Below are 15,821 nucleotides of genomic sequence, written 5' to 3'. Positions count from 1 at the left end.
TAACTCAAAGCCCTTAAGACAATTCCTATGGGTTGAAGATACCAGAATTTGTGAGGGACAAGGGTGGTATCACAGTATTCTAAGATAAAGTGCATTTTAATATAGTTGGAATTTAAAGATTATAAAGATTATTGACTTTTAAATGTTTTCATACAATGTATTTTGATTATATTCTTTTCCTTCCCCCAACCCCCACACCACCCTCCCCACCCAACTTCATCTTCTCTCTTCTTCTCTCCCTCTTTCTTGGGAAGCAACAACAACAACCAAACAAAATTGAAAACAGACTAACAATCAAAAAACAAAAACGAAAAAGAAAATCAGTAAGAGAAAAAAATTATCAAAGCAAAACAATAAAGCACATGTGTGCGCACGCACACAGAGACGGGGGGGGGGGGGGGGGTGTCACACATCTTTAACCCCAGCACTCAGGAAGCAGAGGAAGATGGATCTCTGTGAGTTCGAGGTTAACCTGGTCTACAGCGTGAGATCCAGGACAGCTACATAAACCAAGTCTCAAAAAAAAAAAAGCCATTTTGTGTTGGCCAACCACTCCCAGGAATGGGGCCTTGTCCTGAGTGTGGTTGATATTCCCAGAGACGCTCCACTAGAGAAAACAGACTTTCCCTTCCACAGCTCCCTGGTTAGGGAGGCGGCTTCATTACTTTCATTACTTCCCCTTCTCGATACTAGGATTTGGGGTCCGGCTGGAAGCTGCGCAGGTCTTGTACAGGCTGTCATAATCTCTGTGAGTTCATCTCTGCGTCAGTCCTGTTTTGTCTGGAAGATGTTGTTTCCTTGGAAGTCATCCACCACCTCTGGCTTTTACAATAAAAATTAGGGTTTTTCTGCCTCAACTGAATGTACTAGTCTCTGCTGACTCCCCATGGGAGACCTTGCCTTGGAGGACGTGGGAATGGGTGGGGGGTTTGGGGGGAAGGCTGGGGGGCAGGAGGAGGGAGGAGAGGGGGAATCTGTAAAATTGATGGAACATTTCTTAATTAAAAAAAGACAAAAAAAATGGTTTGGTTTTCCTAGACAGAGTTTCTCTGTGTAGGTTTAGAGCCTGTCCTGGCTCTGTAGACCAGGCTGGCCTTGAACTCACAGAGCTCCACCTGCCTTCCCAGTGCTGGGATTAAAGGCATGTGCCACAACCACCCAGCACAAAAAAATAATTTTTAATTAAAAAAAAATATATATGCCCCCAAATTGCACTTCAAAACCAAGTCATGTAACATGCTAAATTTGTACTAGCATATTATAATTGGTAAGTTATTTTTTTCCCTAAAACACAATCTATCTTCCCTAGGAGTTTAAGATAGTATCCTTTGCAGCTATAAGATCGGAATTCTAAAGGGGCGTTCAGTGGCTCAACAGCAGTGTTTTTGGAACCCTGTGGGACAGTTTCCACAATGGTCTCTAGGGAGCTGCCCAACGTTGTCATTTTATCAATTCCATGGTAGGTTTCATTGTGGGGTAAAAAGCTGCAGAGATAATACCAGAAAAAAAAAAAAAGTCTAAAAAAACACAAACATATGCCAAAGCACTGGCGGGTGACCACATTCCTTGGGAGTCAGAGGCAGGCCCTACCTCCGTTTCCCAAAGCTGCGGATTGCAGAAACATCCTAGAAAACACAGTCCAGGACCCAGGGAAACAAAGGGCGGACAGTACTTCTGCCCATGGGGTGGCTAAGAGACTTGAGTCACATGCAGGGACGGATGAGCCTAAGCGTTCTCATGACTCCCAAGGAATGTGAGGGTCCCAGGCCCAGTGCATCCAGAATGAGGGAGAAAAGGATAAAGACTTGCAGAGGACAAAGTTCAAAAATCCTCCCCCTGGCTGTCTTGATTTTCCTTGCTCCTCTGCTGTAGCCACACAAAGCCTGTCTTCTCTTCCTAGCACTCTCATCCCAGGACCTTGGAGCCGCTGGACAGGCTGTTCCCTCAGCCAGGAAGGCCCTGCATGAAGCTCCCTCCCCTCATTCAGGTCCACTCCCCAGCCCGGAGTCACTCTCTACCCCTTACATGTCTTGCCTTCAAAGTGACTGTCACGATCTGACACCATACTTACCCATTCACTATGTATGTATGGGTCTCCGCTCAGCAGGATATAAGATCCCCAAAAACAGACCCTGCGTTTACTGCTGTGTCTGTCTGCCTTCCAGGAGACAGAGCCATGTTTTACTGGCATGCTTACCATCATGGGTTGAATTGTGTCCCCTCAACATTCATGTTGACATTTCAACTCCCAGTATCCTACAATGTAGCCTTATTAGAAGACAATGTCTTTGCAGAAGTAATTAAACAGGAACGTGGTCATACGGGAGGGTCCTCTTCCAAGGAAACCATATCCACGTAAGAAAAGGAAGCAGAGACACAGATCAGCAGCACACAGAGGTGATGTGAAGACACGGGATGGGATGACGTGCAACATGTCTGTCTAGGAGAGGATCCTGGAACAGATGCTCTTTCGGAGCCCTCAGAAGGAAAACAGCCTTTGACCTCAGACTTGGGGCCTACAGAACACTGGAAGAAGACATTTCTGTCATTAAAACCACCCAGTTCGGCTGGGGGGAGTGGGTGGTGCACTCAGGAGGCAGAGGCAGGTGGATCTCTGTGAGTTCAAGGCCAGCCTGGTCTACAGAGCTCATTCCAGGACAGCCAGGGCTACAAAGAGAAAAAAAACAACCACCCAGTTCTTGGAACTTTGTACAGCAGCCACAGTGAGCTAACATGTCCACTGAAATCAAAGTGTCGCAAATCCATCTGTGAAGTGTGAGCTTTCCCCTTTAAAACCAGGCCTCCAGGGCAAAAGCTTCTTACTAAAGCCTCACAGCCTTCAATGCAGAACAGCGCTGCACAGGGCGTGGGCTGTGGATCTGAGCCGATTCCCATTCTTCACTACCACAGAACCTCTGTGCCTTCTATTTATTCATTATACAGTCAAAAAAATACTCAGGTTGTAAAGCTCCGGATATCAGCGAAAGCACTCTGTAAGAAGCTCGTTGCCCATGCTAAGGGTTTGTTCCACCGAAAGCTGCGTTGAAATGTAATCGCTAATGTAATAGCTCTGGATGTGCCGGGACCTTCGAGAAGTGGTCATGTCATATGAGCTCCACTCTCGGGAAAGGATTAACAGAGATCTCAAAGGGCTGCATCCGTGTATTCGTTATCTTTCCGTTACTGGGAGAGGATGCCATGACCAAGGCAGCGCACATAAGGCAGAGCTTATGGTTCCAGAGGGACAAGAGTCCATCACGGTGGGGAGGTACGGTGGGAGGAGCATGAAGCTGAGAGGTCATACCCTTGGCAGCGAGTTCAAAGCGGAAAGAGGGTGAAACGGAAGTAAGGAAAAAGCTATAGCCATATACTCTCAAAACGTCCCCCGGTGATGTCCTCCCTCCAGCAAGGCTGGACCACCTAAACCTCCCCAAACAGCACCAAAGGGGAATCGAGTGTTCAGATACCCGAGACTGTGGAGGACACTTCGTCCAAAACCACTACAGCCCGTTACCTCGGAGAGGGTTCGTACACAGTGAGCGAGTCCCTCGTGTGCTGTTTCTCCTAAAACAGCCCACTGGCCATTCGGCTATGCGCTGTGAGTCGGAGCGGCTCAAGGCTCCCATCACTGCCACGCTCTCAGGCTCCCCTCCGTCCCCAAGCCATGAGCCAAAATTATCTCATTACCAAACCTCAGATATTCTGTTCGGCGACAGAAAACAGAATGAGGCAGGGGATGTGGACTATCGGGCCGCAAGCATAGCGTCAGCGTCTACAACTGGCTGCCAAAGCAACAGTGCGAACGGACACCCACGCCTGGAAGGAGGGGTCCACGGGGAAAAGTGTCGCTCTGAGACGCTTCAGTAGGCACGCCTACTAGTTTCCAGACAGCCAAAACATCACTTTGAACAGGTAAGAGATGCCGACCGTTGAAGTGAGCAGCAGCATATGGGACTGGCGAGACAGCGGGGCAGGTAAGAAAGAGTGAGTGCTTCCCGCTCTTTCCAGGGACCTGAGTCCAGCCCCCAGCCCCCACCTCAGGGAATCCGATGCTCTCTGAGTGGCCAGGTTTTCACCATGTGACAGATGAGAAGGTCACATAAAGACGGGGACAGACAAAGGTGAAAATATCCTGGACCAAAGGGGAATAAAGGAAAGGACGGATGAACTGAGCAGGGGGGGGAGGGTCCTGCCCCTCTCCTTTCCTGGTGGTTTTATGTAGCCTCGCAGCTACAGGAGTCAAAAGGAGCGGGGAAGCAGCAGAAACAGAAGATACACGAATTACCCTTTAGAAACTAGGGCAGAGAAGCAGGTGGAGTGAGTGGGATAAAGGACTGTGTTTCGGCACCAAGCAGGGATCTGCCCAGGGAGGGACGGCACCGGTTCTCAAATTCCCCGCATTGCCTATCAGATGGGAAAGGCATTCTGGGCATCCCGGAGCTGTCCACAGTCTTCCCTGGTCACCTCGGAGCCTGTCAGATGCGAAGTGTCTGTGCTCGGTGCCGTGGCCTCCAGCCTCGGGACTTTGTCTCCATCCCAGGGAATCCTGGACCCCAAGTTTCTGGCAGGGTTCAGAAGGTGGTGAACTTTAATCCAAGGAAGTCCCTACGCCATGGCAACTGTAGCCACGGTGCGTCTGGAAGCCTAGCAAGAAAGCACTGAGCAGATCGGGCCCTTCACATTGCACATGAGTACGGAGGAGTTCAGTTTCCCCTCTGCAAAGAGGCAGCCCTATGTTGTGGGATATTTTGGTCGAATTCTGACACTCCGAAGACTGCCAATAATAAAGTTTGCTTTGAATCAAAGGGCAGAGCTAGGTGATCAAAATTAGCCATAGAGGTTTGGGAGGACTCAGGACAGATAGACACAAGAAGTAGCAGGGCAGGGCTTGGAGAGAGTCTAGGCCCTTTGGGATTGAGAGACAGACAGACAGACAGACAGATCGCTTCACTGCCACTTCTCTGATCTTCCAGGTTCTTACCCCAATATCTGACTCCCGGGTTTTTAATTGACAAAGAATAATTAGATAAAACAATTCAGCCAGCCCTACCTGAGTCATGCATACCACCCTCTCTCTCTCAGGCTGGGGGAACACTGCGGAAACGAGGGGCAGAAAGAACGTAAGGGCTGAAAAGTAACAAGAGGGGCCGTAAGACAACATCTCTAGGGCAGGCAAGGCCTAGCTATCACAACCACAAACTCCGCAGCTTTGGAGACCTGCCCAGGGTATACATGAGGATGGGCTCCTCAACAGTCAGATACGGATAGAGGAGACCCGGAGGACCTTGGCACTCACCGCTCAACTATCTGGTAGCATCAGAGTCAGGCAGATTCATTGCCTCCGATTATGTAAGCACCGAGGATCCCACCAGGTCTCAATAGATAGCTCCGACCCAATGGTCACACAAACGGCCCCGATTAAACTGTGGGTCCCAAAACAAAACCATTAAGTCACGGACTGGGAAAAGGGAGGGTGCAGGGGAAAAGCAAACAGAACATATTATAGACGTGTCTACATGTATGAGATTATCAAATAACAAAATCAGTTAACAAAGATGTCTACACTTTTAAAGATGAATGCTCTGGGGCTGGTGAGATGCTCCAGTGGTTAAACGCGCTTACTTGCTGCCAAGGGTCACAACCTGAGTTTAATCCACTGCACCCACACGGTAGGAAAAGAGAACCGATCTGGCAATTGTCCTCTGACCTCCACACGTGCGCCATGGTGCTCACACATGAGGCCCCTCCACCACCCAGTAAATAAATAAATGGAAAAAAATGTTTAAATGAATGCTTAGGTTAAAAAAAAATTGCTGAGCAGGTTAAATACATTTCACACACACACACACCTCAGTTGAATTATTCCTAATATCTGCTTTATTTAAACTCCCAGTTGAGCTGAGCCTACACAGAGAAAATGGACATTCAAATGGGTGGAAAGCTGAGAAGAAAAAAATAAAAAATAAAAAATCAGGGTTGTAGTACTTGCTGGGAGAACCACGCTTTGTAATGAGCTAACCAAAGAGAGCACAGAGGATAACGTGATCAACACCCTGCAGGATGTCTGACTAGAGAATTCTTTAACGGGAACGGTTGTGCATACGAAGGACACTCCTTTTTCATCCACACATAAAGCAGGGTAGAACATTCCTGCTTCAAAGAGTCTGCTACAATCCCTACATATAACCCAGTCCTTCCAAACTTCCGCCTGGGGAAGCAGAGCCCTGGGCCGTGACGTTTATTTTTCTATTTAGTTTTGCAGACCGCTCGGCCTGGATTGAAACACTGGACCCCCTACCCAGTCCGGTAGTCCCCAGTCGTCTTTTCTGGGAGCTGCTGCTACCCCCACATTCCTAGAGCTCCCCAGGGCCCCCAAAGTTTACGTGATTACTGGGGAAGAGACCAAATAGCGAAGAGGGCCACGCCCCCCAAGGGATGGCTAGATTCAGCCACAAACCACAATGCAACAGACTTGTAGCCATATCTTTTACACCTATTTCCATTTTCTCCATTGGTATGCTCAACGGAAGCTATCCAGAAAAAAAAAAAAAAAAAAAAACCAGGGTGAAAAATGAAGCTGAACCACAAGGAAGATGCAATGCAGCGGCTATAAAAAAGGATGTCTCCACCTCAGCCCTCCGGGATGGCTGGCCAGGTACGTGGGTCTAGGTAACCATCAACAGTGGTAGATCTCCCGGTTCTCAGACCCTGCACAGGCAGTACTAGCACCCTGTGGCCCCAATGCACACTTCCGGCACGCTGGCAGCCAACGACGACAACAAAACACACTGTTTAGGGAGGAAGGAACTAAGTCATCTTAACTCAGGTCTACAGAAAATTGCCCCAAGTGCTTTGATAACAATAATGACAATAAACTAGTGGGGGGAAAAAAAGAGGTAGGGTGTGACTTTTCCTCCCTCACCTGATCTCTAATTAAACTTGACAATTATTTCTCCAGACTGCACCTACACAGCCTGCTTCTTAAACGGCACAACCACAGAGAGGCACACAGCTCACAACCCGGCTGAAAACAAAACGACCCGGCACCCAGATGCTCTCTTCCCCAGCACCCCGGGATCTGAAGGCTGAGGAGCAGGTCTCCACCCCCTCCACACCCCTAGTCCCCACACAGGTGGAATGGAAGCCGGCAAACAAGTCATGCAGCTCTTGTGGAGTGCTCTTCAGAACCCTCCCGTGATCCCGTGATCCCCTCCTAAGTCAAACTGACATCAGGAGGTCCCGGTGCGTCAGTACCCAGGGCTCTCAAGTGTTCCAAGAGCCAATTTTATTGATTCTGATAGGACTGAGACCAACAAAGGGCAGGAGTCGGGGCAGGAATGTTCACAAGGGCAGAGTGGGAAAAAGGCAACAATGAAGCTCTGGATGGTGTGGGAAAGAGTAAATGACCGGCTTCTGGAGACTGATGTCACACTGCAAAGACAACGGTGGCTGACGGCTTCACGCGCTCTCAAACTCGTCCACTTTGGAGGGATTCCACAAAGCCTGCTCTGGCCACTCCTAAACACACACCCTCCCTCTTCTCCTGCCCTTCTCCAGAGCACCTACAGTGAAACAAAGCAAAATGGCTTAGAGTTGTACTTAAATATTAAAGTCTATGAATACAAAGTAACATGCCTGCAATGTGTCCAAACAGTAAGAAAACAATAAAGCCAAAGGAATACAAAGGTCTCCTCCACTGTGTAGCGGCATCTATTCATACCTATCCATCCAGCAATCAAGCAAAACTACCTTTCCCAGAAGTACCCATAAATCCAACCTCGTTGCGTGTCAAGCTGCATACCACCTACCAGTTCGGCTATCTGTGATGTGATACACTAACCTGAACTTTCATTGGACAGATTTTTACTTTGCAAAGCCATGTGATTACAGCCTGGGAAGATAGCTCAGTGGGTAAAGAGCTTGCTGCACCTGCAGGAGGTACTGAGTCTAGATCCCTGACACCGCCATACAAGCTGGCATGGCCTGTCCACGAACCCCGAGATCAGTGAACACGTACAGGTAGAGGCTGGCCACTGAGCTCTAGGGATGCTCTATCTCTGTCTCCTCACTGCTGAGTTCACAGGCACACGTCACCACACCCAGCTTTTAAATATGGAAGCTGGGGCTCTGATCTCAGGTCCTCAAGCTTGCACACAAAGTTATTTTACCAGTCCCCAGGACATCTGGTCCAACACCTGTACATTGCAGCCCAGATGCTTTGACACAGAGCATAATACTTTGCTGTTAAGCAGAACAAAACAATGAAAGTGAAAATAAAATAAGGTAGCCGGCAGTGGTGGCCCACGCCTTTAATCCCAGCACTCAGGAGGCAGTGGCAGGTGGATCTCTGAGTTCGAAGCCACCCTGGTCTACAAAGCGAGTTCCAGAACAGCCAGGGCCACACAGAGAAACCATCTCGAAAACAAGCAAGCAAACAAACAAAAGTAAATAAATAAATAAAATAAGATGGCCAGACATGGTGGTACATGCCTTTAATCCCAGAACTTGGGAGGCAAAGGCAGGCCTGGTCTACATAACAAGTTTCAGACCAGTCAAGGCTATATAGTAAGACCCTATCTCAAAAAAACATACAAATAAGAAGAAACACAATTGAGGAAGAGACTCGGGAGCACTAATTTTAAATCAAACCATCCCCAGCATTTTTAACAAGATGAACTGATAAACAGACACAACAGCTCCTTTGGGACATGGAAACAACTGTCACATTGTCACAACTCCCCTACATACCATATCTTAGGTACTTTTCAAGTAGAAGTCACACACTGGGGTTTTCTGAAGTCCTCTGCCCCGGGCGGACGGCCCCGTTCCATCCCTTCCCTGGTCTATAATCGACACTGATCGAAGCCCATCTCTCCCTGGACAATATTAAGAAACGTTCATTAAGCTCTTTGTTTCTCTTACTCATTCGCTCTTTTGAAATAAAGTTCGTTTATCCCTTAAGACAGCTGTGAGAAGCCTTGCATGGTATCCATGCCTACTGCAGGCAGGCAGGCAGGCAGGCAGGCATCCTGATGCCCTCAGTGGTTCCCAGGACAACCAAAGCTGATGCTAAGGTCACTGTAGACTTAGCTTGATAGTACTCCTCAGTGTTTCAAATGTGTAAGTGGTCAACTGGTGTTGGTTGGTTGGTTTGTTGAGTTTTTTGTTTTGTTTTGGGTTTTGCTGTTTGGTTTTCAAGACAGGGTTTCTCTGTGTAACAGTCCTAGCTGTCCTGGAACTCACAGAGATCTGCCTGCCTCTGCCTCTCAACTGCTAGGATTAAAGGCATGCACCACCAAGCTGGACTGTTTGTTTTTAAAATAAGACTTTAAAGACAGGTTTATAGTTTTAGTTTCTTCTCAACCCCACCTGGTTTATGGAAATTGGAGTGCGGGAAGAAAGAGAAATCTTACTACCAAATTGCTTGATACCTGCCAATAAAGAAGTGGCCTTCCTTATCACAAATACTACACCACACAGAGGCATAGCAACCTGCTGCAGGATGTGAAGCGCTGGGTATGGAGGAAGTTGGCCAGCCTCTGCCCAGCTAGTCCGGCCTATTTCACAGAGCTGTCGGTACTTGTGAGTACATTAACCACTTCCACAAACCTTCCTGCAGGTTCAGGAGACAGAGCCAAGGAGGACAGGGCCTCCAGAACAGTAGAACAGGCATGGTGGCACATGCCTTTTAATCCCAGCACTTGGGAGGCTGAGGCAGAAAGGTCCAGGGCCGGCTTGAGCTCTAATAAAAAGACACAGTTTCCAAAAGAAAAAAAAAACGACAAAGGGTATTGAAATGGCCCAGAAGGTAAAAAGGCTTGCTCACAAACCTGGTGACCTGAATTCAATCCCTGGGATTCACATACTGGAAGGTGAGAACCAATTCCTGAAAGCTGTTATACACACACACACACACACACACACACACACACACACACACACACACACACACACCATCCAAATAATAAAGGTAATAAAAGAAATAAAGAAATCAAAACAAAAATAAAGAACAAAAGAACAGTAAGGGAAATCGGATCAAGCCATTACATCCTCCTCATGCATGGCCCAAGACACAGAATTCAGGTACAAAAAGCTCGAGGTTTGCTGCCCTTTCCATTTCGTTCCCGGGAAGGTGGATGGAGGGAAGCCCTGACAAATTCCACCTCTCGGGTTCCATCCCAAAAGCCAATACTGAGTGAGTTTGGTCAGTTCACAGCGTCAACTGCATCTACACTACATGTACGTGAAAACGGACCAACTTGGGAGATGTGCAATGCATTACAATTAAGGAAGTATCCAGTGTTGGCGGGGATTTAGAGAAGCTGGAAGTCTTGTACGTCCCAGGTGGGGATATTAAAGGGTACAACTGTTATGGAAAATGATACAGCAGTTCCTCTCTCCGGCAGAGAACGTAGTCTTACTCAGACTTCAGGAAGAAGGAAAACCTTACACGTGCTACAGAATGATGATGTTGATTGAAGACACTAGATTAAGTGAAATATTACAACCCCAGGTGCATTATTCTTCAGTAAGCCCTTCAAGTGGCCGACCCCCTCTCCCAGGACATCTAGCTGCCAGGCTCCACCCACAGAATACTCTAACTGCCCTTAACTGCTGGACCCAGCCCCCACCCTATGGAGTCCAATCTATGGACATGAAATCCCACCAATATCCACCCTGAAAAGTTCCACCACCCTCCTAAGAAACTATATATAAGCCCTGAATCCCATTCAGTTTGCTGCTGTTTCTTTCCCGAGCAGAAGCAACCACCCTTCTGGTTTTTTCCCTCCCAATAAATCTCTTGTGTGGGGTTTGTCATGCGGTGACTTTGCGGTATTCCTTGGCTCCCGGCTGCCAGGATACCTTTCCGTCTGAGCTGTAATGCTTACACTGTCCACCTTGGTTTTTGATACATAGTCTCTCGCTGGCCTGGAAATACTAGACTAGACTAGCTGGACTTCCAGCCTAGAGCCTGTTGTCCCCACTCGGGATTACAAGCATCTGCCACCACCTTTTGATTTTTAAATTTTTTTTTTCCTTTTGTGGCTGGAGAGGTGACTCAGCCCCTAAGAGCACTGGCTGCTCTTCCAGGGGACCTGGGTTCAATTCCCAGCACTCACATAGCAGCTATCTGTAATTCCAGTTCCAGGGGATCCGACTCCTTCACACAGACACATATGCAAAACACCAATGCACATGAAATAAAAAGATAGCGTTAAAATTTTTCTTTCAATCAGAATATATTGTCTGATTTTTTTTTCATTTCTTTCATCTTTTCAGGTGAAACAGGTATCATTTGGATGCCCCTTGCCTATGGTGCTAAAAGTAGACAAATTTATAGGGAGCATTTCTAGAAAGGGGCTGAGGGAAGAAGGGAATTACTAGTCACTGTTGAATGGGGACAGAGTTGAAGAACTTTTGGAGACGGTGGAATGTCTGCCAAAGACTAAGAATGTCCTTAATGCTGCTCAACAGAACATTGAAGGAAGTTTAAAGATGAGCTGGGAGCCAGATAAGTTGGTATCTTAGTTAGGGTTTCTATTGCTAACTAAGACACCATGACCATGGCAACTCTTATAAAGGAAAACATTTAATCCGGGGCTGGCTTACAGTTCAGAGGTTTAGTCCATTGTCATCATGGTGGGAAGCATGGCAGCGTGCAGACAGACATGGTGCTGGAGAGGTAGCTGAGAGTCCTACATCCGGATCCACAGGCAATGTGGGAAGAGATTGCCTCAGTTGACTTGGCTTGAGCATCTGAGACCTCAGAGTCCAGGCCCTAGTGACACACTTCCTCCAACAAGGCCACACCTCCTAATAGTGCCACCCCCTGTGAGCCTACAGGGACCATTTTCATTCAAACCACCACAGTGGTAAAATGTCTGCCTGCCTGGCAAGCCTAAGGGCCTGAGTTCAGTCTCCAGAACCAACGCAAACAAAAGCAGGCACAGACTGCTGAGATGTCTCAGTCGATGTCTGCTTCCTGCCAAACCTAACGACCTGAGTTCAATCCCCAAACCCGCCCCAACAAGTTGTCCTGTGACTTCCACAAGTGTTCTGGGGGGTTTTGTGGGTTTGTTTGTTTGGTTTTGGTTTTTTGCTTTGTTTTGTTTTGATTTTTTCAAGACAAGGGTTTCTCTGTGTAGTTCTGGTGCCTGTCCTGGATCTTGCTCTGTAAACCAGGCTGCCTCGAACTCACAGAGATCCACCTGCTACTGCCAGCTAGTGTTCTGGGGTTTTGGGGGTTTTTTTGTTTGGTTGGGTTTTTTGTTTGTTTGTTTGTTTGTTTGTTTGTTTTTTGGTGTGTGTGTGTGTGTGTTATTTATTTTGGTTTTTCGAGACAGGGTTTCTCTGTGCAGTTTTGGTGCCTGTCCTGGATCTCACTCTGTAGACCAGGCTGGCCTCGAATTTACAGAGGCCTGGCTCTGCCTCCCGAGTACTGGGATGAAAGGTGTGCGCCACCACCGCCGGGCATGTTTTATTTATTTATTATATATACAATGTTCTGCCACACACCAGAGGAGGACACCAAATGTCATTACAGATGGTTGTGAACCACCATGTGGTTGCTGGGAATTGAACTCAGGACCTCTGGAAGAGCTGCCAGTGCTCTTAACCTCTGAGCCATCTCTGCACCACCACCACCACCACCCCCCATGTTCTGTTTTAAACAACACAAAATATCAGGGTATTTTGTACATGCCTGTAATATCAGCACTCAGGAGGCGGAGGAAGAGGAGAACCAACTCTTACAAGCTGTCCTCCCCACATGCAGTATGCACATGCAGCACCCCCCACACCCCAAAAGAGATAAACAAATGAAAGAAAAGAATTTTAAGCAGCAGATGCTTGTAATCCCAGTGCTGGGTGCGTGGGGACAGGCAGATCCTCGTCTACTTAGTTCCAGGCCAGCAGGGGACCATGTATCAAAAGCCAAGGTGGACAGACAGTACATGAAGACTAGCACCTGCGGTTGTCATTTGGCCTCCACAGGTACGCTCAAACAAATTACATACACTCAAACATACATACATATTTAAAAAGAAAACAATAATTAAAGGTGTTTTATGTTATGTATATTTTATCACAATTTAAAAAAAAAAAATAAAGCAAAGAAAGAAAAAGAAAAGTGGTCTATGTCTCAGCTTGTCCAAGAAAGTGTCGATTTATATTTTTGGCCACATCTACTAGATATTATCCAACAGCCTCTTTCCTTCTAGTTTAATACTTGGTGACTATGACCCAAACTGGAAAACAAATAGTGTAGTCACCCTAAGGTTGAATCAGGTGTCATCTAATTAGAACACGGTGACAATACATCGCTTACCCTCAAGCTGTGTGATTCCAAAGCCCATGATCTTCAACAGTTAGCACGCTACAATGCATCTAATGAAGTTTCTGCCCCCCATCCCACCCCCCCCTCCCCCCGGCTCACATCCCACTTGCCAGCATTTATGGCCTCAAGTCTGGGGCTGGCACGGCTTACATAGACGTGCAAAGTAAAAAAATGTAGGGTATGTTGATGTTGACCCCTGGAAACAGCTACCCCTTTTAAAGGGCTAGTAAGGCAGATAAGCAGAATGTGATCTGGTCCAGTTCGGTGGACTGCACTATCCAGAATAAATATGCCACAACCCCAAGGGCATGCCACCGGCCTAGCCCACAATCACCAAAGTTGTCACCGTGATTCTCCTGTATAGGGTGTGTCCCTGGAAACAAGCACACACACACACAGAGACTCCACTGTCTTCTGAAGGCACTAAGTCAACATTTACTCAGGCTTTAAGCAAAAAGTGGCTGAGAAGATTTTCCCAAACTTATTGGAGAGACCAGAAGAGTGTTTTTTTTTGTTGTTGCTATTTTGGTTTGGTTTTGGTTTTTTGGTTCTTATTTTTGTTGTTGTGTTTGTTTGTTTGTTTGTTTGTTTGTTTCAAGACAAGGTTTCTCTGTGTAGCCCTGACTGTCCTGTGACTCACTCTGTAGACCACCCTGGCCTCACACTCAGAGATCCACCTGCCTCTGCCTCCCAAGTGCTGGGATTGAAGGTGTGCGCCACCGCACCCAGCCCAGAAAAGTGATTCTAGTCAGACAGGTTTGTGGGTCACACAGACCTGAGCTGGGACCCCAAGTTACCCCACCCATTTCCTCCAGCATCTGAGATGACTCAAAGCTTCCCGGGCAAACCTGTTCAAACTCCTCCTCCCTAGGCTTCCAAGAACTCAGTACTTGTCAGGACAGCATGCCGCACGCACACACGGCTTACCACACAGCACAGTAGTACTTCATGAACACTAACAGCAGAAAACAGGGCACGACCCCTGGCTCCTCAGATCCTATGCTTCTTGAATCCCCCTCTAAGTCAACCTAAGTCCAAATGCTTACTAGCAAAGTATTGGGGACTGAGGACTCGGCTCAGTCTTATCTTTGAGCACTTACTTGCACAAGGCCTGTCGGGACATGGACAAAAGACTGAGGCATGGTGAACAATGCCTTGAGGAACCGTGAGAGAGACTCCAGGAGACAAGGCAGAGGGCCTTTTTACCTCAGGTGCATTTCTGTTCACTGGACTGTTCTTAGATGCGTTTTCCTGCCTCCTGTGTTAAACATTTACATTCCATTTATAAGACATGTTTATTCTTGTTAGATGTCAAAACACAGCTATAGAATCCAATCTGTTCAGTGTGCCCTGAATCTGGATACGGCCTTCTGCCTTGCTTTCCTGCTTCCCCAGACAGAGTCTATTATAGTATGTGCCAGGCAACTGTGTTTACATTGATTTGTCCTGAGAACGTTCTGGAAAAGGGCTACTCTGTCAATATTTAATATGTGCTTACCGGCATTTATTTACATGTTTTTTCTGAACTCTTAAACAACCTGCCTTGGATCATTGCTTTCTTTGTTGCATTCGTGTATAAAAGTCCACAGAAACTGCAGTAAGGTTGTCTACAGCATTAGACTGTAGTCCGCCCCATTCTTTCAAAGTCCTCAGATCCCAGGGCCAGCAGACAAGATCTGCTCAGGTCGGCTGAAAGGTCGACAAGGTCCTACGTTGATTCTCAGTACTTCAAACAAACAAACAAACAAACAAAAAGACACATTCCATGACTCAATTCTTTGGATCTCCAAACAAAAGGCATTTGGAAGAAGTTATCTGGAGAACCGCTTCAACTTCCCATGTTATTTTACTCCTTCTTGGTTGGTGTGAACTTGCAGTCCTATGTCCAACACCAGCCAAGGCGCACCCATTTGGGGGCAATCAGGTGGCCCTGAAAGGGGGAGGCTTGCCCAACTCCCCGAGACCCGCTGGGGCGGTAACTCAGAGCCCAGCTCAAGCATCCAAGTCTCCAGGTGCTTCAACAATCCTGCACGCGGCCGGTGTGACATCGGTTCGGCCCCTCCTCTCTCTTTTCTCCCTGCAAATATCCCACCCGAGTCCACTCTGCTGTTTCTCTTCGGATTAAGGACATGATATCCAGCACTAGAAATAGCTCCAAGGAAAGCCAGATACTATTTTAAACACGACAGGAGCGGTGTGCTTTATCTGGCAACACAGTGCCAGAACCTAGTCCTGATACTATGATTTTGCCTTTGTAATTAAAAAAAAAAAAAAATACTAATGATAGTTAGCTGTTCCCCTGAGGTTTGGCCTGTTGCGGTTTCTACAGAATTACTCCATCCACGCAAGCATCTGGTGACCGTGTGGCACCTGTTAATACGTAAATATTGCCTGAGTGACAAGTTGGCAGGTTCCTGTCATAACAACTGCATACATTTTTTATCATGAATTACTTAAAAGTAAGCACAGACTATATCATCCATTG

The 15,821-nt window shown here is 47.2% G+C and overlaps 1 protein-coding gene and 1 long non-coding RNA gene across 3 annotated transcripts in view; one reads left to right on the top strand and one right to left on the bottom strand.

Annotated features, from left to right (window-relative positions):
- The window catches only part of Mreg (melanoregulin), a 62,458-nt gene that overhangs the window by 18,683 nt on the left and 27,954 nt on the right, over positions 1–15,821 (bottom strand). The gene's annotated exons all lie outside the window — the stretch shown is intronic.
- LOC119088904 lies at positions 6,445–7,630 on the top strand. The gene is made up of 2 exons (XR_005092660.1): positions 6,445–6,655; positions 6,959–7,630. It is a non-coding gene; the product is annotated as an uncharacterized LOC119088904 (long non-coding RNA).

The sequence above is a fragment of the Peromyscus leucopus genome, chromosome 13 (genome assembly GCF_004664715.2).
Source record: "Peromyscus leucopus breed LL Stock chromosome 13, UCI_PerLeu_2.1, whole genome shotgun sequence".
NCBI lineage: Eukaryota > Metazoa > Chordata > Mammalia > Rodentia > Cricetidae > Peromyscus > Peromyscus leucopus.
This window is presented reverse-complemented; position numbering and strand designations above follow the sequence as displayed.